Consider the following 25,654-nt stretch of genomic DNA (forward strand, 5'->3'; position numbering starts at 1 on the left):
TCACCAAGGCAATTCCAGGGGTCTGGTAGCCTTTGGTATGAAGAGAATTACCCTAAATATCAGAGGAGGTGATATTGATCGGGAACTTCTCAAACAGGAAACCAGGCTGATCTTCTTGATGGATACCCTTATACCTAAGGGTTTGAATGAAGAAAATACATACATTTCTTTTCTGTAATCTAGAGAGAAGCCCTAGAATTCATATACAATTCATGAATTTTGGATATCCATACTGGTAGGGTTTTAAACAACATCATACATACCTGAAAGGTCCTCCCCACTATCTAGGGAGTGCTCCCCAATATCACTGAATGGTATAAGAGACCTTAGATCAGAACATACCAAAGGGGGCCCATTGATTTTGCGATTTTGGATCCATTATTGATCATTTGAATTATGTATTTTAATAGTAGAGTGGAATATCCACAAATGTACATAAGAATACTCTAACATATTTATTTCTATTATTCCTATTCACCACATAATTCTTCACTTTGCACGAGTTAGTTCACAGTTTTTATTTTTTTATTCTTTGTCACATTTGAGTTCTCATCACTTATTTGTTCTTAATTATAGAATTATGATATTATTCCCTTATATTTTATCGAGGCACAAGTTGGAATCACTGTTTCTGCAGCTACCCCAAAGATGCAAGATATCACTCACAAATTTTCACGAGAGGAGGAGCACTAACACTACATACAATATTTATTTCACATTATTTATTAATTATTTTTATTTCTCACACTTATCACATTCCTTTTTAGCATGTAGAATTTATTACACATGCACTGATTGAAGACATCGGGGATAGGAGACCGTATATCACGTTGTGACAATTCAGAGACACATCTGAACACCTGCAGGTCCCCACACTATTCAACGGACAAAATTATCTGTTGATTACCTTCTAAGATCACACATCCCTCTTTCTGCTTTTATGTTCACTCCCCCTGTTTGGATATTCTAATTGAGACTGTCCAAAATTTAATAGAATTAAATAATTTAAAATTATGTTATTTTACATTAACTAAGGGCTTCCTTGGTATCACAATCCATTTGGTTGGTAGATTCAAAATACAATACATAGATATGTCCCATGAATATTTATCAGCATCCCAAAGATTAGTGTCATTATTTCAGAATGGGGATAGATAGATATATATATATATATATATATATATATATATATATATATATATTTATTCTCCTTATATTAATAAAATACAACTATAGACAGAGAGATATACATAGACACGGACACCTTTTTGGTAAAGGATTCACATTATACTATATTTTAATTTATGTATTATTATATATTTTTTATTATTTATTATTATTCCTAGAAGTACATTAATCATTTATCAATAAAAAGGAATAAGGAATTGATTATTATTTAAAACTTATATTTAAAAACTTCCCTAATCACTCCACTTATCCACCATGTGAAATGTTCAATACAGTCAGTGGACAAGGGAATCAGGCATATATGTCTAAATAAAAAGATTTTTGCAGGGATATGTATTGCTTTATGGAAAAGACACTTTGAGCAGCATATCCTTTGATCGGAGCTATCACAGCATGAATAGGCACTCGTGTAATCGAGTCTACATACGATCCAGCCTGCCACATTGTGATTGATTGAGACTCCCTGGACTAGTGATGCAGGGACGTAAGGAGACAGGGAGGATCGACATGGGCCGATCACATGATTTACACGTCGATGGGCGGACCCCTGTCACGTCATCGATGATGACATCAGGATAAAGAATTCTGATTGGCGGATCGCGGCAATTGCCGGTATTTAGGGGAGAACCTGGAGGCAATCTGGTTCTGCCTCTGATGAAGCAAACAGCGAAGCGTGCGTCAGGCTAGCTGCGCATTTTAGACAGTCTCCATATCATGCTAGATTAGGAAGGATATAACCATATGAGGAGTGTCATCCCATGCAAATTGCAGGGAAATAGGAAACAGTCTTGTCAGATACCAGACTCCAGTGTGCATTGTGAAATTCAGTGTGCATAGTGAAGGATATATCAAGTGCTCCTTGAGTAGGAAACAGCTTAATTGAGAAATATATGTAACTCTATTGTGTGCATTGAAAGTTACTGAGCAGAATTAATGACATGTAGTAAATACCTTTAATTAATGTCCTTATAGATGCAGTACTCAGTTTTAACATAAACAGTATACCTATACTATAAAGCACTGTTCAAAGGACTGCATATATACTGGGGCATCAGTGACATGGTTCACATGCTTAATGAATGCCTAATTGCTATCCAATAAGCCTGCTCTATCTCTGTCTCAATCTAATTCAAAAGAATAAACTTTGAATGCTCCTTTATGAATAATTTAGGAGCGAATACAGTATAACATTATAGTGATTCCGAGGGGAAAGTGCCTAATTAATACTGTGTTAAGGTGAATATTAATCACCAATCAACATTGTGACGGGGAAAGTTTAACCCATTGTGATAAGCAGCGACGTGAGCTGCAAATAAGTCCATCCTCATGTCACAATTAAATATATCTTTTGGTCTATGACCTCGGCCGGGTCCTCAGTGCTGTTTGTAATATAGGTGCAGCACTTTACACCACACTGAGTTGCTAGGGTAACACAATACCCGCCAGTCACTGCTGTGAGGTAATCGAGAATCATCCTATGCTGAACCAGCTCTGTTTTGTAGGCTTGTAGCTCTCTCCCAGAAAACCTGAACGTGTCGTCATACATTTCGGTGATATTGTCTATCAGGTTCGCAAGTGCGTTTATATACCTAAAGTTTATCACTCCTCTGGCGGTACGAGTGATATCTAACGCGAGTAGGAATTGAATCCCGGTGGATTCATGGATCAGATCAGAGGCCGGATGCTCTGTCCTCTCTATCAGGTGCATTTTAACAACGTGCTCGTAATGAGTGTGAGTATAAGGAGCTTGGGCACCGCTGTGAATGTCTTTCATTTTGTTATGGGATACAGTCATTACTTCAGGCAGTACCTTTCCAATGTAACACAATCCCTCTGAGTTTGGGGCGAGCCACTTATACGCCTTCCTCCCGCATATGAAATATGCATCATCGGGGAGAACATATGGGACGGAGTATGACATAACCATGTTACAAACTTTCCATGTGAAATCTCCTAACCCTAATTCTCCCATCTGTCTAGTGCACGTATCCGGTTGTACGATATGTGCACAGTATCCTGGTGATACTTCTCCAACTCGCATGGTCCTACTTCCTAGAGTTTACCTATACCGGAAATATTTTCCACTGTTGGCTATCTGGCGTATAAGCTCTGAATCTATGGGCATTCTATCGGCTCTATGTGAAAATGTCATGGTTTGATTACTCCATGACACTTCCCAATTTCCCAGGCTTTCAGGGATTGGAAATGTTAAAGCATACTAAGGACCTATCTACATGATATTGGTGGAGCTTCAAACTAGGAGGACTAGAGATATTAAACCTCTTGTCCACCGGCCTCCCACCACTTAACTCAAGTACCTCTCCTGTCATTAAAGGGAATGGTACTAGTCCTGATTTGCTATGACCTTGAGGTACTTGAGAGCACACCCAACAGTCTGTCTGGTTTAACACTTTACCCACTAAAGAGTGATAGTCACTCAATGGATGCCAGTCCATGTGGATATTAAAACTGGACTGACATTTCTTGATGCACCCATCCTCGGCTACACTGTCACAATGCAGACAGATGCAGTTCTCTTCAGCTAATAATCCTTCACAATGTCTATCAATAACATGGCTACTAGATCGTTTTCTGACACTCGCCTTTTCTCGGTGATTGTGTTGCTCTTGGAATTCTACGAATCCATCCTGATCATCAGATCCCATTCCAGATCCTTTCTCGACATCACTGGTACTCTCACCGAAACAGACTGCTCTGGTCAACAACAGGGTCAACAGGAAAATCTGGAACACAGTCTCTTGGGGCAAGTCCATCTTACAGGAGGAGAAAGAGAAAGTTGTAATGGGGGTACAGAAAAATAATTGAAGGGGGAAAAAAAACTTGTTATGATGATTTGTCCTCTGGTCTTGTTGTTCTTCTTGCTCAGCTGTCATCTCAAAGGTGCTGTCTCTCAGTCTTCCAAACGAACATTCCAGTGATGCAATATTCTTTCTGACTCAGCGATCTTTCTGTAAGGAGAATAAATCTTGCATTACCATTTGTCTAACTTTTGTGTGACATACCATCCGTAAAACATGAAAGAACAAAAAGAGAGAGAACAATTTGGAAAGGGAAAAAAAACATTATCAGATTTTCATCAACAGGCTGTCACATCAACATGTCCACCAGTATCTCTGCATAATCTCCCCCCCCCCCCACCAGTATTTCCCCTCTCCACCCTTTGCGTCTGGCCAAACACAACGATGCTGGTAAGACATACTGGGGTTAGGTAGACTTCTGAAAAGACCAAGTAGCCATGTGATGTTTGAGTTCTGCCGATGAAAGTTACAGATGAGAAGAAAACATTCAAAGATAAATTACAAAGTTTACCCGGCTGTTCCTGTGTCTACAAGGAACTGACCTCCCAATTTCATTAACTGTAACCTCAGGCTTACTGTCACGACTAATGATCAACTTTACTGACTGCACATTACAGGTGCGGCCCAAACTTCTTCCTAGGTGATTCCTGATTACAATTTCGTGTATCATGACTTTGCTCGTGTTTTTGTCTAGGGGGTTTATCTACCTTGTGTGTAGCTTCAAAACCTACAATTTCGTGCAAAATGATCTTCCCTCTGGCAATTATAACATCTTATCACCTTTGACTTACCCACAGGGATCTGAGGCTTCTTACCTCCCTGTGCCTCCCTGTGCTTGCTGATGTTTTGATCATGCCCAACAGCGGACTTTCTTAATGCAGCCACCGAGATATTTCTCCAGTTTGGGCTGGTGGTCTGTACCCTTGTACTCAATACTACCTTTAAACCATCCATTAATACCTTAACCGCTATCTCTCTATGCTGTGCATTTTCCTCAATGTCCGTGATCCCAGTGTATCTAGCCATTTCTTGCAGTGCTCGATTGAAATAATCAGAAGTACTTTCCCCTTCTCTTTGTCTTATGGAGAAGATTTTGTTCCACTCGACAACGGCTGGGAAATATACTCCTAACTGTAGGTTGATTTGCTTAATATTTTCCTGATTGTATTCCTCCGTATGAGGTACTTCTGCGTTTAACTTACAATCAGTAATAAATTTTGCAAGGTCAACATAGGAGGGCAAACATGCCCTCAGCACTGTCCGCCAACCTTTGTGGGTGGGTTCTGTGGAGTTTCCTAGTTCTTTAATAAACCTCTGACATGCAACTAGATCTTTCCTAGGATCAGGGAATTCAGACATAATTGCTCTTAATTCTGTCCGGGACCAGGGACGGTGCATTGCACTGTTCCTGGCGGGAGTGATTCCCAGAGCGTCAGTCTGTCCATTTGGGACTGTGATCACCCTGACAGGATTAAATTCAACCACATCATCTTGTGCTGGCTCTACAATATGAGGTACATTTGTCTGTGCATGATATATAACACCGTACTTACCTGTGGACACGACCTCACCTGACCCTCCGTTAGGGGGTTTGACTACTGCCTTTACCGATTGGGTCACGTCCACCTGGATGTCTTGTATGATGGCTGCTGGAAAAGGTGCCGACATCGTGCTGGGCTCACTTTCTTGCTTGTAATCCTGAGGGAAGTTTAACATGGAGTGCAACTTGCACGGGTTAGAATTTGTACATTTATTAGTTTTCCTTTTATCATTGTTACATTTGTTACAATTATTCTTATCATTAATAATACAGTTGCTGAGTGCACAATTATCATATACCAGTGTGTCATTCTCTGCAGCCATTTGTTCTCTATTTGCCATGTTTTTCTTACCAAAGTGAGAGTCAGCTGTGTAAGCTAATCCTCCTTGTATCTCACCTTCCCGTTGCCATAACTGTAAACAATCATAATGCCTAATCCTCTGTTTTACAGATGTTATTAGACATATCCCTTTCTTTAAATTTTGTAACACCTCAGGACTAAAACTGCCTACTCGTGGGAACTTTTCCCCATTATGCACAGTCATTCGTTCCCACTCATTGCATAATACCTCTGCGTGTGATTTCTCACACATTATGTACCTCGCTGACCCGGCTGGGCGCGGAATATTATCAACCTGAACCTTGGTTGATCGCCCCTTACTTGAGCAACTGGCCCCCATAAAAACCAAGTTCCCAGAGGTAAGGCGACGGTGAAAGTTTACAGAGTACCTTCACACACTCTTGCCCACGTCGACCAATATGCCCACACGCTGCCTTAGCGCTGGCGTACTCAACCCAGGGCCCCTGCAACCTGAACCTCTATTTACTGGGACATGTGGGTGTGATCCACAGAGCACTTACCCTTCCCAGTAAATATCAGTTGCTGGAGAATTCCTGAGTGATCAGCGAACCTCCCTTAAAATAAAAAAAACCTACACAAATCACGTTAGAATGTACAAGTAGCGTTTATGATCCCACAGTAAATCTTAGTGGGTATCAAGGTAACAAACTAATGCACACACTTACGTGCGGTACAGTCGCACTGTGTATAAATAACTATTATTTATATGCCTTACGACCAACGGAATCGGTTGTTTGGGCTGCGAAACCTTCTGCCGGAGCTTTCTTAACACGGGCCTATATGGGTCTTACCTTTTACCTTAGCGGACCTCCTGGTCGGCTATAACACTATTTGCTCTCTTTTGCGTCGCTAACCCTTTCTTGGGCGCGGAATATTTATTTTAACGCGAGATGCCTCCCACGCCACCACGTGATATCACTCCACGGATGTACACACCTACGAGACTCGATTTCTAAGGTTCACCAAAGAGAAAAAAACTTTTGCATACACACGATCTTTCACCTCATATACTCTTTGACTTTTCTGTACAGAAAATTTTTCTTTCACTCAGGTAACACAGGCTAATCCCAGAGGAGTTGCAACAAGAGAAGGATCTGTTTAAACTAGTTTTAGAAGACTGAAATCAATTTGTGCTATTATCGCGTTGCTCCTGTATCGCCTTACTAAAACAATGTTATCGTGTGATTTGTGTTTAGCGGGCGTATCCGTACGCTTGTTGCATAATACACGCTACTTGCGTAGGCCTTTGCGTCGCGTACGCTTGACTCGCACTCGGTGAGAGACACGTGTACACAGCCTAGATACGTCCGCAGTAACACAAGTAACACGCTTCTATAAATGTAAACGATATTTAACTATAATCGCTTACTGCACATCACACAATATTCCACTGTATCAACCTTTAATTAGGCCAGGCTATGTTTGTGCCTTACAATTACTCCCTTTAAGTATTTAATTTTATTTTTAACTACCAATAGCAACAAATCTTTCTCAGCACGTTATCAATGATAAATGGCAAACAGGAAAGTGAGATATGTGAACAATACACAAATGAAAAGTATGCAATTTGTAGGAGTACAGAAATTTAAACCAGATTTAAAATACAATAGCTTACCGTTCTTACCTTCTGGTTCCGGATTCCACCAGCATCCCTACAAACCAAGAGAATCAGACGCAGACGCTCATCTGATCAGCACTACGAGATACTACCTATTCGCCCTTTGCTGATCGATAAAGTCTGCGTGTCTTCGCCTGACTGCGGATATGAGGTGGACCGGACTAGCCCCCAATTGATAAAGCTAATTATTTATCTTGAACCTAAGCAATATACTTATTAAAGACAACATACGCAATAGGCGTACGAGGTGCCGTAATGGTACGCACTTAGCGTAGCAGACGCTAGGCCGTGTCCGAGACGCACGAGCGGCACGTTCGCTCACGGCTTACGCTTGGTATCGAGGACGCTATAGGCGGCCTGAGTACCGTAATGCTGCGCTAATAGCGTAGCAGACGCTGTACCGCGAGAGCGGGATACGAGCGGCGCTGACGCTCACTGATTTACACACAGACAACCTTGTAACAACACACTATAAGGGTATGCTTATACTGTAAACCTTAGTACTGTAATATTATCACAATGTAACGCTGATTAACCTTTATGATATGAAAGCTGTTTGAGCGACTGAGACGCTGAAAAACCCTTTATACTAACTAGTGAAACACACACTCCTTGCTAAGGTTCCAACACCTTTACTGACGATATTTAGTATGTAAAAAGGGGAAAACAGATACAGTTCATACACTACAGACCTGACATTAATACCTAAACACAATAACTAAGCAGAAATACAAACACTAGCAAACGATTGCAAATACAAATAAACAGAAAGAGGATAAATGGCAAACACTTATAGGTTAGCTACAAAAGAACAATTGCATACATACAGAGTAACAAAATGGCCACAGAGAAAAACTTACACACGTGGGAATGAATCGCATGCGCTATCTGGAAACCAGCTCTCAGTCATCGCGGGGAAAACCTTGTGGAGAGAAGTGAGGCTGGTCTGGCTATGGGGGTCTTTATATACACAACATACTGTATAATACAATGGGCCCTACAATCTCATTGTTCATTGGATACAGGACTGTCTCTCTGCACTATGACAAAGGTCATAGGTGGATTTGAACAGGTGGGCTGTGACTATTTCAAACTGCTCAGATGGGAGGTATCCTAAAGATTCCCGCCGCATGGATAATGAACCGCAAATACAGTAAATGTCCATAAACTACTCATAGACATAACTATACGCAGGAGCGATTAATCTCTACCTAACCAGCACCGGATTGTTTCTAATAAAATACTCTTCAGTTAGGTACCAGACACCACTGTTCAACCTTTGTCAGACCCTTTGTATCGTGAAAAGAGGAATTCCCAGGTCCCTGAACCATTTACACTAAACATACTTGCAGACATTATTAAGGGGATTAATAGCTACAAAACACATTATATTGGTTAAATATTTAGCGATCGAGTCACTCCCTAGTCGCACACAAACTCTACCGTAAATGCACATCGCCACGCGCAGGCGACGTGGGAGCGTCCCTTACGCAACCTGAGGGGATGCGTACGCACGGGGGAGTGGGTGCACGAGCAGTGGGCATGTGCATTGGGGTTAGTACATGGCGATGAGAATAACGATATTTTTTGACTTTGACAAACGTCTTGGGGGGAGGGTGCTGCTGCCATGGCCCATGGCTAGACCTTACATCTCTTGTGCTGCCCATGTGGGGCCACTAGTTCAAATTTTTCCAGGGCCGCTTTTTGTTTCCAATCCGCCCCTGCCCCCTGGTACCGCTGAGGTAATATGGAGTCTCTCCGGAGGAGCTGCACATTCTTGTCAGTCAGCATCTGTGTCAGCTGCAGAGGGAAAATGGCTCTGGTGAGCTGCTGGATACGCTCATAGTGAAGCCCCGCCCCTTCAATGGCGCGTGGTCTTCCCGCACTCTTTTATACTGGCTGTATGTGTCTCGTGCATAAAATGGAGACAGACTCCTTTTATGGCTATGTTGCTAGTCTGGGTATGTGTCCGCTGTTCAGCGTCTGTGTCCGTACGCAGCGGGAGACGCAGTGGGCCCTGTTTAGAAGCCATGCATGTCCGTACCCTCATGTCGCCATAATGGCTGGCAACCCGCTAACTGGGACGCCGGATTAAGTACTATCCACTCTTCATTCTTCTGGCTCTGTTAGGGGTGGCGGTGTGCTGCTAGAATGTACGCTCGCCATGTTGGGCTTGCGAATAGTCCCCTCAGGAGCTAGTGTCCTGTCAGCGGGGAATGGAACAATTAACCCTGAGGTCCCACGAAGCAGGCAGGCTGGTGCCATCCAGTCCTGCATGAGAATAACAAACACAGAAAATAAATGCAGAAAACTCTTCAGGAGCTTTCAGCAACGTGACCGGCTCCTCCAGGCACAACCGGTAAATCCTTTTCTTGTAGTCTGTAGAGGATACCGGGTGCCCACCTAGCGCTTCGTGATCCTGCAGTGGTTACTTAGTTCAGTACTGCTTGGTTCTTGGTTAAAGTACTGTTTGTTACTTGGTTAAGTAATATTGTTCAGCCATTGCTGAGTTTTCAAGCTGGTTAGCTTGGTTTGCCTGGTATGTGTGAGCTGGTGTGAATCTCGCCACTATCTGTGTAAAATCCTTCTCTCCCGAAGTTATCCGTCTCCTTGGGCACCGTTTCTAAACTGAGCCTGGTAGGGGGGGCATAGAGGGAGGAGCCAGCACACACTATCAATTTCTTAAAGTGCCCATGGCTCCTAGTGGACCCATCTATACCCCATGGTACTAAATGGATACCTAGGACATAAGAGAAATGACAATAGAGAGGGCACAGTAGATATTTGAGGAACTGTTTATTTAATGTAGAAATCCACGTTAAACAGCAATAAGAGACCACCCTTGCTGTGTGTAAGAGGTACAGTGATCGTGTGCGCAGACATCAGATGGTGCATGTTACATAGAAACATAGAAACATAGAATTTGTCGGCAGATAAGAACCACTTGGCCCATCTAGTCTGCCCCTTTTTTTTTTTTAATATTATTTTTTATCTCTAACCTTATTTGATCCTTATTTCTTTGTAAGGATATCCTTATGTCTATCACATGCATGTTTAAATTGCTCTACTGTCTTAGCCTCTACCACCTCTGATGGGAGGCTATTCCACTTGTCCACTACCCTTTCTGTGAAATAATTTTTCCGCAAATTTCCCCTGAACCTCCCCCCCTCCAGTCTCAGTGCATGTCCTCGTGTCCTTTTGCTTCTCTTCATTTGGAGAATGTTTCCCTCCTGGACTTTGTTAAAACCCTTGATATATTTGAAAGTTTCTATCATGTCCCCCCTTTCCCTTCTCTGCTCCAAACTATACATATTGAGATTTCTTAGTCTTTCTGGGTATGTTTTGTGATGTAGGCCATGCACCATTTTAGTTGCCCTCCTTTGTACAGTTTCTAATGTATTAATATCCTTTTGAAGATATGGCCTCCAGAACTGAATACAGTATTCTAGATGAGGCCGTACCAATGACCTATACAGTGGCATTATTACTTCTTTCTTTCTGCTGCTGATTCCTCTCCCAATGCAGCCAAGCATCTGACTAGCCTTCCTCATTGCCTTGTTACATTGCTTACCTGCCATGTTGTGACGTGTAGCCCATAAGCTGCCATGGCTAATACCAGTTACTGCACACACAGATGGAGTTACCTTTGTGAGACCAAGTGATGGATGGAACGCTTTACAATCTGGAAGTTGATTATTTTGACAAGTTAGTAAACAAAAATGAAGGAATTGCAGCGATATTATCTGTTGCGGTCCCGCCCTTTTCAAATCCTGGGAATACTTAGTATTTACTGGTATACCCTAAAAAAGGAGATTTATGGTAAGAACTTACCTTTGTTAAATATATTTCTGCGAGGTACACTGGATTCCACAGGGAATAGCATAGGGGTGTAGAGTAGGATCTTGATCCGAGGCACCAACAGGCTAAAAGCTTTGACTGTTCCCAAGGTGCATAGGGCCGCCTCCTCTATAACTCTGCCTACGTGCACATGAGCACAGTTTTGTTAACCAGTCCAATGCAGTGGCAGGTAGAAAAGAGACGACAACAGTTAGTAGCCACACAGAACCACATTCTCAAGACAGGAGAAGGTACCAGCAGCTAATGCCATACAAACCCAAAAGAAGCTAAGTGCGTCAGGGTGGGCGCCATGTGGAATCCAGTGTACCTCGCAGAAAGAGATTTAGCAAAGGTAAGTTCTTACCATAAATCTCCTTTTCTGCAGCGGGGTACACTGTATTCCACAGGGAATAACAACGGGGATGTCCTAAAGCAGTTCCTCAAGGGAGGGGACGCACTGTAGCGGGCACAAGAACCTGGCGTCCAAAGGAAGCATCCTGGGAGGCGGAAGTATCAAAGGCATAGAACCTAATGAACGTGTTCACTGAGGACCATGTAGCCGCCTTTCACTATTGTTCGAGGGTCGCACCACAGCGAGCCACCCAAGAAGGTCCAACAGACCGAGTAGAATGAGCTTTAATGGTATCAGGAGCTGGAAGGCCAGCCTGTACATACTGTAAGCATGTGCAATCACCATTCTAATCCATCTGGCTAAGGTCTGCTTATTAGCAGGCCAGCCACGTTTGTGAAAACCAAAAAGAACAAACAGAGTCAGATTTCCGAACCGACCTTGTTCTTTTCACATATATACATAGAGCCCGTACCACATCCAAAAACTTCTCTTTGGATGACAAACCTGGAGAGGTAAATGCCAGAACCACAATTTCTTGGTTAAGGTGGAAAGAAGACACCACCTTGGGCAGATAACCATGGCGGGTCCTAAGAGCCGCCCGGTCACGGTGAAAAAATCAGGTAAGGTGACCGACAGGATAAGGCACCTAAATCCGAAACTCGTCTAGCAGAGGCAATAGCCAGCAAAAACAAGACCTTAAGAGTAAGCCATTTAAGGTCCACAGACACTAGGGGCGTCCAGAACAACCAACAAATCCCAAGGAGCCACAGGAGGAACGTAGGGAGGTTTAATTCGGAGAACACCCTGAGTCTAGGTATGAACATCAGGCAAAGTCGCAATCTTTCTCTGAAACCAAATCGACAAGGCCGAAATATGAACCTTGAGAGAGGCCAGACGCAAGCCTAAGTCCAGGCCCTGTTGCAGAAAAGCCAACAAATTGGCAGTACTGAATTTGAATACATCAACATTATTAGCAGCACACCATGTGAAATAAGAATTCCAGACCCTATAATAAATCTAAGCCGAAGCCGGTTTCCAGTCTTTCAACATAGATTGAATGACCGCCTCAAAAAAACCTTTGGCTCTTAGAACGGAAGCTTCAAGAGCCACGTCGTCAAAGCCAGTCGGGCCAAATCCTGGTAGACACAAGGGCCCTGAACGAGGAGGCCTGGGCATTGTGCAAGTAGAAGAGTACGCTCTATCGAGAGACCCTATAGGTCTGAGAACCAATGCCGTCTGGGCCACGCTGGAGCGAGTAGAAGTAGGATTCCTCCTTCTTGCTTGAACTTCCATATTACCCAGGGCAGGAGTGACACTGGGGGGACCACGTATGGCAGCCAAAAGTTCCATGGAATTGCCAGTGCATCCACAAATGCTGCTTGAGGATCCCTTGTTCTTGCTCCGAAGACAGGAACCTTGTGATTGTGTCGAGACGCCATCAGGTCTACATCTGGTAGGTCCCACATGTTCTCTAGGAATTGAAATATTCTGGATGAAGGCTCCACTCTCCGGCGTGTACGTCCTGGCGACTGAGGAAGTCCGCTTCCCAGTTAAGGACTCCCGGAATGAACACTGCCGACATGGCTGGAAGATGGCGTTCTGCCCACTGAAGTATCCTTGACCCTTCCCTCATTGCCTTGCGGCTTCGAGTGCTGCCTTGATGATTTGTGTAAACCACCGTGGTGGTGTTGTCTGACTGTACAGGCCTGTTCTGTATCCAAGGCAGGGCTAGCGTCAGTGCATTGAACTCTGCCCGCAGTTCCAGAATGTTTATCGGGAGGACAGACTCCTCCCTGGCCCACCGACCCTGAAGAGAGTGTTGCTCCAATACCGCACCCCAACCCCTCAGATTGGCATCCGTCGTCAGCAGGACCCAGTTGGAGATCTAGAAGGGATGGCCCCTGCTCAATTGCTGATCCTGGAGCTTCCAGGACAGAGACAGACGAACCTCCAGAGTCAGGGAGATCATGTGAGTCCTGATCCGGTGGGGCAAGCCATCCCATTTGGAGAGAATCAACTTCTGGAGAGGGCGAGAGTGAAATTGAGCGTACTCTACCATGTCGAAAGCCGACACCATGAGACCCAGTACTTGCATCGCCGAGTGTATTGACACATGTGGGCGAAATAGGAAGTGTCTTTTTTTGTCCTGAAGTTTCAGGACCTTGTCCGGAAACAAAAACAACCGCTGTTTGTGTGTCCAACAACACTCCCAGGTGCAGCATGCTCTGAGCCGTGATCAGGGAGGATTTCTTCCAGTTGATGAGCCATCCGTGAGCTTGTAGGAATTGGACCGTCAGTTCTAAATGACGAAGGAGAACCTCTGGTGAGGTTTCCAGGATCAACAGATCGTCCAGATACGGTAGGATCATGATGCCCTGACGGCGAAGTAGAGCCATCATAACTGCAATGACCTTGGTGAAAATTCGTGGAGCTGTGGTCAGACCAAAAGGTAAGGCCTGAAATTGGTAATGTAGGTTGCCAATAGCAAACCGAAGGTATTGCTGATGCGAAATGGCAATAGGGATATGTAGGTAAGCATCCTGTATGTCCAGGGACACCATATAGTCCATGGGCTCCAAGGTCAGAACAATAGATTAAAAAGAGTTTCCATACGAACTTGGAAACCTTCACAAATTTGTTCAAAGACTTGAGGTTGAGAATGGGCCGGGAGGACCCATTCAGGTTCGGGACTAGAAACAGCGTGGAATAGTACGCCCTGCCTGTCTGAGCCAGAGGCACCGGTACTATCACTCTTGTAATCCAGGAGAGATTGCACCACCAGATGGAGCATCTTTGCTTTGACCTGATCTGAAGTGATGTTTGTCGAGCAAAACCGAGGCAGGGGAAGTTCCTTGAAAGAGATGGTGTAACCGTGAGTGATGACTTCCCTTACCCAGGCATCTGAAGTGGTCTTTAAACCACACCTGAGCAAACCGTAGAAGTCGGCCTCCTACCCTGGGATCCCCCAAGGGGAGGCCCGCCCTGTCATGCTGCAGGTTTGTCAGGCAGCCCAGGCACATTTTGGTTTGAGCTTGGTAGATTTGGAAGAGCGTGACTCGTTCGGGTATGCCTGACCCTTTGCTTTACCTGGAGGCTGAGAGGAACGAAAGGAAGTACTCTTAGCCTTCGGAGCAGAAGGCGTAGTACTAGGTAGACAAGCCATCTTAGCTGACGCTAAATCAGCAACAATCTTGTTGAAGTCTTCCCCAAAAAGTATGTTCCCCTTAAAGAGTATCACCCCCAAGGTCTTTTTAGAGTCCAGGTCAACAGACCAGGACCGCAACCAGAGAATACTGTGAGCCAGAATGGCCTAGGCCGCCAGGACACCTGCATCAGAAGCCTCCTCCTGAATGTAATGAGAGGCCGTAATGATATAGGAAAGACACTGTCTAGCATTATCAGAAAAATTAGAAGGTAGTTCTGCTTCAACTTCCTGAACCCAGGCTTCAATAGCTTTCGCTGCCCATGCAGCTGATATAGTGGGTCTATGCACGGCCCCTGCAAGAGTGTAAATGGACTTCAAGCAACCCTCCACAAGATTATCTATCGGTACCTTCAGGGAGGTGACGGTAGTGACAGGCAGAGCCAAGGACACCACCAGACGTGCAACCTGCGAGTCCACCGGAGGTGGGGTTTCCCAATTCTTACCAATCTCTGCGGAGAGGGGATAATGAGCCAGCATCTTTTTAGACAGTGAAAATTTTGCACCTGGAGATTCCCAGGATTCCGGACGTATGTCAACCAGGTGGTCAGAATGAGGTAGAAGCAATTTAGTCACCTTCTGACGTTTACACTTATCTGGTTTCTTAGAGGTCAGGAACATCCATTTGAAGAATGAGCCTGATGGTCTCCAAGAGGTCAGGAACATCCACTTGTGTCAGAATTTCCCCATCTGAAGTATCTGGATCAGTATCAGTGGGGTCAGTGTAAGCACCATCTTCATCGGAAGAAGTATCCGGGACATGTGTGGATTGTGATGAGGTAATGGTCCATTTAGAGGATCCCTTGGTCTTAGGCGGGCGAGGGTTAGCTAAACCAGATTCTGGTTTAATTGCTGTAACTGAGAAGACAGAGTAACCGCCCATGGTGGATTAACTGCAGGGACAATATGTGGCTGTAATGGCACAGAAGGTTCCATAGGGGGCGTAAGTCTAGTTACCAGCGTAGTCAGAGCACAAAAAAGGGGATTTAAGAGGTATACAGTGACTAACTTTCAAAGAAAAAAATACCAAACGAGTATATCCTATGAAATACTATATCTATAGAACCATGACACACATAGCCCCCCTCAGGGTATAGAATATAGGGATAGCAAAACCTGTGGGATACACTGAATAGAAATCACACAGCAGCTACTGGCACACACAAACAGTCACATGTACAATGCAGCAATTATTACAAACAACAGTAAAACTGCACTGGACTAGCAATACTAAATAATACTACAGAGTAATGCTAAGTAACAATATAGATATAACAATGCACAGTGAAACTGGATGTATATCACAGGGTACTTGTACTAAACCCTGAATGTATGCACTCTTTCTTAACTAACGCTGTCTAAAGACATGTAAAATACTTAAGTGTCCTGTAAATGCACAGCGCTGGATGCAGGCGGCTTTACAGAGGACTACCAAACAAAAGAGCGACCAGGCACTGGTATAAAATAAATTCAAAAAGAATTGTGAAAAACCAAAGTTGGACAATTAGCCTTTCAATTGCAGGTCCCTTTTGGTGGTGCGCCCAGAGCCAGAAAGTACAAGTACTAAGGAGGGAGAAAAAGAAAGCTCTTGTGTGGGCGCACTCTTATGAAACAATTAACATTAAATTATGACAGAAACATTAAAACGTATGTTTATTATTCAACTTTAAAATTGAGAGATATTCCCTATGTGATCCTAAATGGAGGTGTACAAATTAGAAAAAGGTGAGAGAAAGAATAATGGATATAGATTATATATATAACCTTAAAAAGATAAAAATGTTCTGGTCTGTTGAATCACACAAAAAGGATTTTAGAAAGGTTGCAGACACAAGATAGTCTAGCAGCCGTTTCACCTGACCAGTACAGATAATCTGTATTAATGAGACCAACCAAAGAGATCAGTACTATATATTGGAGAACCGCTTGGATTGGGTTAATACCAGATAATTAGATATTAACCTGTTAAAGAATTTTAGCAAATTAGGAATGTTTAGATCAATATACCCTCGACACTGGTAGAAGTGAAGGAGAAAAGTTGGAAATAGTACGTAGTGGTGATACTGCTGTTGGTGTCCACCCTTAAAAAAGGGGAATAGTCCGTACTCTACAAAACCGGGTATTCCCAGGGAGTCTCCTCTCAAGGTACTGACCTGGCCCGACGCTGTTTCGCTTCCAAGATCGGACGAGATCGGGCATTAGCAGCGTGGTATGATAGTAGAGAGACTATCTACCAATGAGAGTGCACCTATATAGGAATAGTAAGAGGATTTATAGAAAAGATAAGATCGAAAAGTGTGTGGATCTGCTTTCAACGTTAGGCAGGGTAAAAAGAATTGCCACACTGTGGCATCGTTAACCCTGGATCGAGGATGAGAGTCCACAGAATGATAGTAGAGGAGAGAAAAAAATAATAAGATAAAGATGGAGAACTGAATAATAAGTAAGTTAGAATAAATTGATTTGATCTGCAATCTGCAGGATTGATGAGCTATAATAAACACAAAAAATCCTAGCTGTGTAATTCACATATACCTTTCTGTTTTCCTTGATCCATTATTGGGGGCAGTATCACAGAAGTAATAATCATGACTGAAGTTAGAGAGTGATATCAGACCATTTTGTGTACCCCACTATTCCTCATGTTGAAAAATGGGTGTAGTACTGTGAGTGGATCTAGTCTGCAATCTATAAGATTATCTGGCTATAATAGGTACAGAAATTCTAACAGCATGATATACAGTATAAATCAGAATGCCTGAATAAGATAGGCACTAATAACAAAGATAATGGAGACTCAAAGTCATATATATGTAAAAAAGGGGAGTAAATGATACTCAAGATATCAGGTATGGAGACAAATGGTAGTAAATACTGCTCCAAAGAAGATCTCGTCCTGAAATTCGTGGAACTGCAATCAAAAGGATTAACTTAAGGATTAAGGCATCCACCGCCTCTGCTTGTGGGTCTCTTGACCTGGAACAGTACCTCTGAAACTTCTTGTTGAGACGGGAGACCATCATATCTATTTGAGGTACACCCCAAAGATTTGTCACCTCCGTAAACACCTCCAGATGGAGGCCCCACTCTCCTGGATGGAGATTGTATCTGCTGAGGAAGTCCGCTTTCCAGTTGGCCACTCCTGGAATGAAGATTGCTGACAGCGCCAACACGTGCCTTTCTGCCCAGAGGAGGATTCTTTTTACCACTGACATTGCAGCTCTGCTCTTCGTTCCGCCCTGTCGGTTTATGTAGGCCACTGTCGTTACATTGTCCGACTGCACCTGAATGGCTGATCTTGTAGAAGATGTGCCGCTTGTAGAAGACTGTTGTACATGGCCCTTAGTTCCAGAATGTTGATTGGAAGAATGAATTCCAGACTTGACCACCTTCCTTGGAAGGTTTCCCCTTGGGTGACTGCGCCCCAACCTCTAAGACTTGCATCCGTGGTTAGAAGGATCCAGTTCTAAATCCCAAAACTGTGGCCCTCTAGAAGGCGAGGAAATTGTAGCCACCACTGGCTTTTGGCGACAGACGTATCCTCTGGTGTATGTGCAGGAGACCCCGACCACTTGTCCAGGAGATCCAGTTGGAAGGACCGTGCATGAAATAGTCCGTACTGAAGAGCCTCGTCGGAGGCAACCATCTTCCCCAGAAGACGAATGCACTGATGAACCGATACCCGGGTAGGCTTCAAGACATCCCGGACCATAGTTTGGATCACCAACGCTTTCTCCACTGGTAGAAAAACCCTCTGCACTTCCGTGTCGAAGATCATCCCCAGGAAAGACAATCTCCTTGTCGGCTCCAAATGTGACTGGGGAAGATTCAGGATTCATCCATGTTCCCTGAGCAGTCGAGTCGTGAGAGCAATGGACTGCAACAACCTCTCCCTGGAAGATGCCTTTATCAGCAGATCGTCCAGATAAGGAATTATTTTCACCCCCTGCCTGCGGAGGAGAAACATCATCTCTTCCATTACCTTGGTGAATACCCTCGGTGCTGTGGAGAGGTCGAACGGCAGTGCCTGGAACTGATAGTGACAGTCCAACAGCGCAAATCTGAGCCTGGTGTGGTGGCCAAATCGGAATGTGGAGGTATGCATCCTTGATGTCTAAGGACACCAGAAACTCTCCCTCTTCCAGCCCTGAGATCACCGCTCTCAGAGACTCCATTTTGAACTTGAATTCCCTCAGATATAGGTTTAGCGACTTCAGGTTCAAAATTGGCCTGACCGAACCATCCGGTTTCGGTACCACAAATAGGTCTGAATAGTAACCCTGGTTTACCAGATGAGGTGGAACTGGAACAATTACATCTGATCTTTCCAATTTTTTAATGGCTTCCTGAAGGATAGCCCTTTCTGTCAGCAAAGCTGGTAAGCCTGATTTGAAGAACCTGTGGGGTGGGAGCTCTTGAAACTCCAGTTTGTACCCATGGGACACAATATCCTGTACCCAGGTATCCAGACAGGACGAGACCCAGACGTGACTGAAACGTCTGAGGCTCGCTCCCACCCGCCTATTCTCCAGGTAGGGAGGTCCACCATCATGCTGAGGATTTTGAAGACACAGAAGCAGGTTTCTGGTCTTGGGAACCTGCAGGTGCCGTTTTTTGGGATTTTGCTCGATCACCAATGAAGAAAGTGGTAGGATTCTTGAACTTTTTAGCTTTTGCAGACCGAAAGGACTGCATAGAGGACGTAGAAAAAGGTTTCTTCATCGTCTGAGAGGCTGAGGGAAGAAAGGTTGACTTTCCAGCGGTTGCCGTGGAAATCCATGCATCCAATGCTTCCCCAAATAGAGCCTGACCTGTGAATGGTAGGTTCTCCACACTTCTCCTGAATTCCGCGTCTGCAGACCATTGGCATAGCCAGACTCCCCTGCATGCTGAGACAGCCATGGACGATGTCATTGCAGTCAGATTACCCAGGTCCTTCATGGCCTCCACCATGAAACCCCCCAAATCCTGTATGTTACGTAAAAACAATTCTATGTCACTTCTATCCATAGAATCTAAGTCCTCTAGTAATGTGCCTGACCACTTTACTATGACTTTAGAAATCCATGCACAGGCAGTAGTGGGCCTTAACGCCACTCCTGAAGCAGTGTATATGGATTTGAGCGTAGTTTCAATCTTGCGGTCTGCCGGTTCTTTCAAAGTGGTAGACCCAGGGACAGGTAAAACCACCTTTTTAGACAGTCTAGATACAGAAGCGTCTACTATAGGTTGGTTTTCCCACTTTTTCCTATCCTCCTCAGGGAAAGGAAAAGCCACAAGAACCCTCTTTGGGATTGGAATTTTTTCTCTGGATTTTCCCAGAATTTTTCAAATAATGCGTTTAATTCCTTAGACGCAGGGAAGGTCAGGGAGGCTTTCTTATCGCCCGTAAAGTAAGCCTCCTCTACCTGTTCAGGTGGTTTGTCAGTAATGTGTAACACATCCCTAATAGCCTCAATCATGAGTTGCACCCCTCTTGCCAGGGAAGCCTCATCCCCCCGCATGTCAGAGTCGGTGTCAGTGTTGACTTGCATAATCTGAGCGAGCGCACGTTTCTTGGGGTATACACCAGGGGATTTTGAGGTAGTGGGGACAGAACCAGACAAAACCTCCACAGATTGTTTTAAAATCTGTGATTCAGTCTCATAATGCGCAATCCTAGTAGAAATCTGGGATATCATTCCCTTAAAAGAAGCTACCCACTGGGGATCGGATTCGGAAGGTTGAGACAAAATATTACATTCCTGTGTACATGGAATGGATTCCTCTGGAGAAGATGCATATTCTGCCGCACAAGACACAGAGTCCCTGGACATGGTTATGTGAGAAAGTTGCATACACACAGGAAAATGTCAGACACAGTTTCCCCCAAGTACCTTCAGAGAAACACAGAGCTTGGAGCCAGCACACACAGCGCCCCAGTAGTTATAGAAGTATTGCCTGGTGCTGACTGTTTACCCTTAATAGAACTACACAGCTAATAGACAGTCTCCCCCCCCCCCCCCCCCTTCTACAACCCTCTTGGTACCACAAAGGATAGCTGGAGTCGTGGAGGGTCAGCGCTCCCTGTCAGTGTCTCAGAGTGTGGATCTGCAGGGAGAAAATGGCGCCGGTGAGCTGCTGGGTCCGCTCTGAAGAGAAGCTCCGCCCCCAAACATGGCGCGTCTTACTGCACTTTTAATATTTATACTGGCCTCAGGTAATGGTGCTGGCAGCATTATCGAAGCCCCTGATAGCCTGAGTGACCAGTTGTAAGGGTATGACGCTGGCCCAGGGCGCCCCTCACAGCACAGCACCAGTACCGCTGAGCCTTCCGGAGCACAGTGTTAGTACTGCTCTCCAACCCTGAAGCCGCCACGCACACCGGCTTCCAGCGTGTCACTAACCACCTCAATCTTCTGGCTTTGTTAGGGGGTGGCGGCATGCTGCGGGAGTAAGCGGTCGCCTCGGGGGCTAACAATCATTACCCTCAGGAGCTCAGTGTCCTGTCAGTGGAGATAGTGGCCATTAACCTCAGGGGGTTAGGCACAACTCCCCCCCCTAAGTCCCACGAAGCAGGGAGGCTGTTGCCAGCAGCTTCCCTGTGCCTAATTACTTTTAAAAAAAATAAAACCAAAGAAGCTCTAGGAGCACCCCTAGCTGTGACCGGCTCCTCTGGGCACATTTTCTAAACTGAGTCTGGTAGGAGGGGCATAGAGGGAGGAGCCAGCCCACACTATTAAAGTCTTAAAGTGCCCATGGCTCCCAAGGGACCAGTCTATACCCCATGGTACTAATGTGGACCCCAGCATCCTCTAGGACGTAAGCGAAACCATGCTAACCAGCAGGAACAAGAAGAAACCGTGCTAATCAGCAGGAAAGAGGAACAGCAACAGCTGAACCAATACTTAACCAAGTAACAATGCAGGAAAACGAAGCGCTGGGCGGGCGCCCAGCATCCTCTACGGACTACGAGAAAAGGATTTACCGGTAGGTAATTAAAATCCTATTTTCTCTTACGTCCTAGAGGATGCTGGGGTTCCATTTAGTACCATGGGAATGTACCAAAGCACCCAGTTCGGGAGAGAGAGCGCTGAAGCTCCTGCAGAACAGATTGACCAAACTTAGGGTCCTTAGAGGCCAAAGAATCGAACTTGTAGAACTTAGCCAATGTGTTCGACCCTGACCAAGTAGCTGCCTGGCAAAGCTGCCAAGCCGAGACACCCCGGACAGCCGCACAGGAAGAACCCACTTTACGGGTAGAGTGGGCCTCAACAGAATTTGGACACGGCAATCCTGCCGTAGAATAAGCATGCTGGATAGTAAACCTGATCCAGCGAGAAATCGTCTGCTTAGAAGGCCACCCAAACTTGTTGGGATCATAAAGGACAAACAGAGCATCCGACTTCCTGTGACGATAATTTCTCTTCACATAAATATTCAAAGCCCTCACATCCAAGGAATTGGAAGTGATTGAGGAGTCAGTAGCCACTGGCACCACAATAGTTTGGTTGATAAGAAAAGCTGGCACAACTTTTGGAAGAAATTGCTGACGCATTCTGAGCTCAGCCCTATCTTCATGGAAAATTAAGTAGGGGCTCTTGTAGGACAATGCCCCCCAATTCTGACACACACCTAGCAGATGCTAATGCCAACAGTGTGACCGCCTTCCAAGTAAAAAACTTGACCTCTACCTCCTGTAAAGGCTCGAACCAATCCGATTGCAAGAACTGCAGCACCACAGTAAGATCCCACGGTGCTGTAGGAGCCACAAAAGGTGGTTGGATGTGCAGAACCTCATTCAAGAAAGTCTGAACCTCAAGGAGAGCAGCCAATTGTTTCTGGAAGAAAATGGACAAGGCCAAAAATTGGACTTTTATGGAGCCCAAGCATAGGCCCACATCCACACCTGCTTGTAGAAAAAGGAGAAACCATCCTAGTTGAAACTCCACCGTAGGAAACATCTTGGACTCACACCAAGACACACAGTTTTTCCAAATCTGATGGCAATGCTTAGACGTTACTCCCTTCCTAGACTGGAGCAGAGTAGGAATTACCTTTTTCGGAATGCCCTTTCAAGCTAATATGAAGCGTCCAACCTCCATGGCGTCATATGTAGCCGCGGGAAGTCTTGATAGGTGAACGGCCCCTGTTGCAGAAGGACCTCGCGAAGAGGAAGATGCCTTGGATCCTCCAGCAGTAATTCTAGAAGATCCGCATACCAAGCCCTTCCTGGCCAGTCCGGAACAATGAGGAACGCCTGAACTCTTGTTTTAGGAGTTTGAGAATCCTTGGGATGAGTGAAAGTGGAGGGAACACATACACTGACTAAAACACCCTCGGAGTTACCAGGGCATCCACCGCCACTGCATGTGGGTCTCTCGACCTGGAACAGTACCTCCAAAGCTTCTTGTTGAGGTGAGAGGCCATATTGCCTATCTGAGGTACACCCCATCGGCTTGTGACCCCTACGAATACCTCAGAATAGAGGCCCCATTCTCCTGGAAGGAGATCATGTCTACTGAGGAAGTCTGCTTCCCAGTTGTCAACTCCCGGAATGAAGATTGCTGACAGCGCCATCACGTGATTTTCTGCCCAGGGGAGGATTCTTATCACCTCTGACATTACAGCTCTGCTCTTTGTTCCACCCTGTCGGTTTATGTAGGACACCGCCGTTACATTGTCCGACAGAACATGAATGGCCTGATCTTGAAGATGTGCATCTAGTAGAAGGCCGTTGAACCCGGCCCTTAGCTCCAGATTGTTTATCGGAAGGATGGATTCCAGACTTGACCACTTTCCTTAGAAGTTTTCCCCTTGGGTGACAGCTCCCCCACCTCTCTCGAGAAGGTGAGAGGTTTGCAGCCACCAGAGGAATGAAATTCTGACTTTCAGCAACAGGCGTATTTGCTGTTGCATGTGAAGATGAGATCCCTACCATTTGACCAGGAGATCCAGTTGGAAAGACCATGCAAGGAACCTTCTGTACTGTCGAGCCTCATAAGAGGCAACCATCTTCCCCATAAGGGGAATGCACTGATGAACCGATACCCGGACTGGCTTCAGGACATCCCGGACCATGGATTTGATCACCAACGCTTTCTCCACTGGTAGAAACACCCTCTGCACTTCCATGTCGAGAATCATTTCCAGGAAGGAACGCCTCCTTGTCAGTTCCAAATGTGAAATTGGAAGCTTCAGGATCAACCCAGGATCCCGGGACAGTTGATTTGAGAGAACAACACTCTGTAACAACATCTCCCTGGAGGATGTTAAGTTCGTCCAGATATGGAATTATGTTCACTTCTGGTCTGTGGAGTAGGAGCACAATCGCAGCCACGGTCTTGATGAACACCCCTGGTGTTGCGTAGAAGCCAAGTGCAGTGTTTGGAACTGGAAGTGATATCGTTGTAGTGCAACCTTAGATAGGTCTAGAGAGGCAGCCAGATTGGAATGTGAAGGTATGCACCCCTGATATCCCAGGATACCAGGAATTCCCCTATATCTCGACCAGAGATCACCGCTCTCAGACTCCATCCTGAATTGAACACCCACCAGTAGAGGTTCAATGACCTTAGGTTTAAATAGTAACCCCTGTTATGTAAATGAGGTGGAACTGGAATAATGACATTTGTTTGACAAATTGTAGAATAGCTTCCTGCAGTATTGTACTTTCAGCCTGAGTGTCACGATCTGGGTAATTCATCACCATTTCTTACCTTCCAAGTGTCTCCTGAGACTGGCCCATCACTTCAAGCCTGGATTCCACCCGCGCTGTCTGCGTGCAGCACGCTGTGTAACATGGCCTCAGTCTCTCACATGCTAAAGTTCAAACAGACATTCCCTCCAGATTCAAACAGGGGCGCAGCCATGTTTGGATTCATCACATGTTGCTTTACAGCCTATCAGCTGCACTCTGGACTCTGCCTGATTACCCAGCAGCTGCACTCTGGACTCTTCCTGATTACCTAGCCAATACCTGCTTCCCAGCTGATATAAATATCCTGCATCAAGGCTGCCTAATCGTCAGTGCTTTGGTTGTCAATCCTTGTACATAGGTCTCTCCTGTTTTTGGAATCTACAGTTCGAGTCTCCGGGTGTTCCAGCTCCTGTGTTCAACTCCTGTGATTCAGCTCCACTTAGAGACCCGCACCGGTTACCAGCTTGCGGTGCAGCCTGACTTCTGCAGTGTTCCAGCTCTGCTTCTTGGTTATCTGCTGTGATACTTACATCGGCTTCCAGTTTCCAGCGTTGGACTCTGCTCCGCTTCCAGCGGTGTTCTGGTATCGCTCCACTCCCGTTGTCTGCAGCATCGCTCTCCATTCTTCAGAGTGAGTTCATCACTGGCTTCCAGCGTTCGTCCACAGCGCTTCCAGCAGTGCTCCTGCTCACTACCAGCCTACAGCGGTGCCTAACGTCATCACCTGTTCTACTCTCCGTCTCCAGCGGTATTCCTATATTGTTCTGCATATCCTGCCACACAACATCGAACCACAGTCTTCATCGATACTCACCATTGGACTCGTCAGCGGGGAGTTTAGTACATCTTCCATCACACCGGTTCCGTCCAGTCGTTTCTGGCAATCTTACCAACTCCACTTCAACTCTTGCTTATTTGTGCATATCCCAGTGTCCTGTGCACCATCTACTGGGCAGTACCTGCTGTTCCTCCCTACAGCGGTTAGCTGTGGCCATGGACTTCCAAACTCAAGGTTTTGCAAGGACTCTCATGCCATTCCATTCTGCATTGCCACAGCA

At 45.2% G+C, this 25,654-nt stretch overlaps 1 pseudogene; it reads right to left on the minus strand.

Annotated features, from left to right (window-relative positions):
- Positions 1-17,021: 17,021 nt before the first annotated feature.
- LOC134934425 (5S ribosomal RNA) lies at positions 17,022-17,140 on the minus strand (annotated as a pseudogene).
- Between the last annotated feature and the right edge of the window lie 8,514 nt (positions 17,141-25,654).

Source organism: Pseudophryne corroboree, chromosome 1 (assembly GCF_028390025.1).
Source record: "Pseudophryne corroboree isolate aPseCor3 chromosome 1, aPseCor3.hap2, whole genome shotgun sequence".
NCBI classification, from domain to species: domain Eukaryota; kingdom Metazoa; phylum Chordata; class Amphibia; order Anura; family Myobatrachidae; genus Pseudophryne; species Pseudophryne corroboree.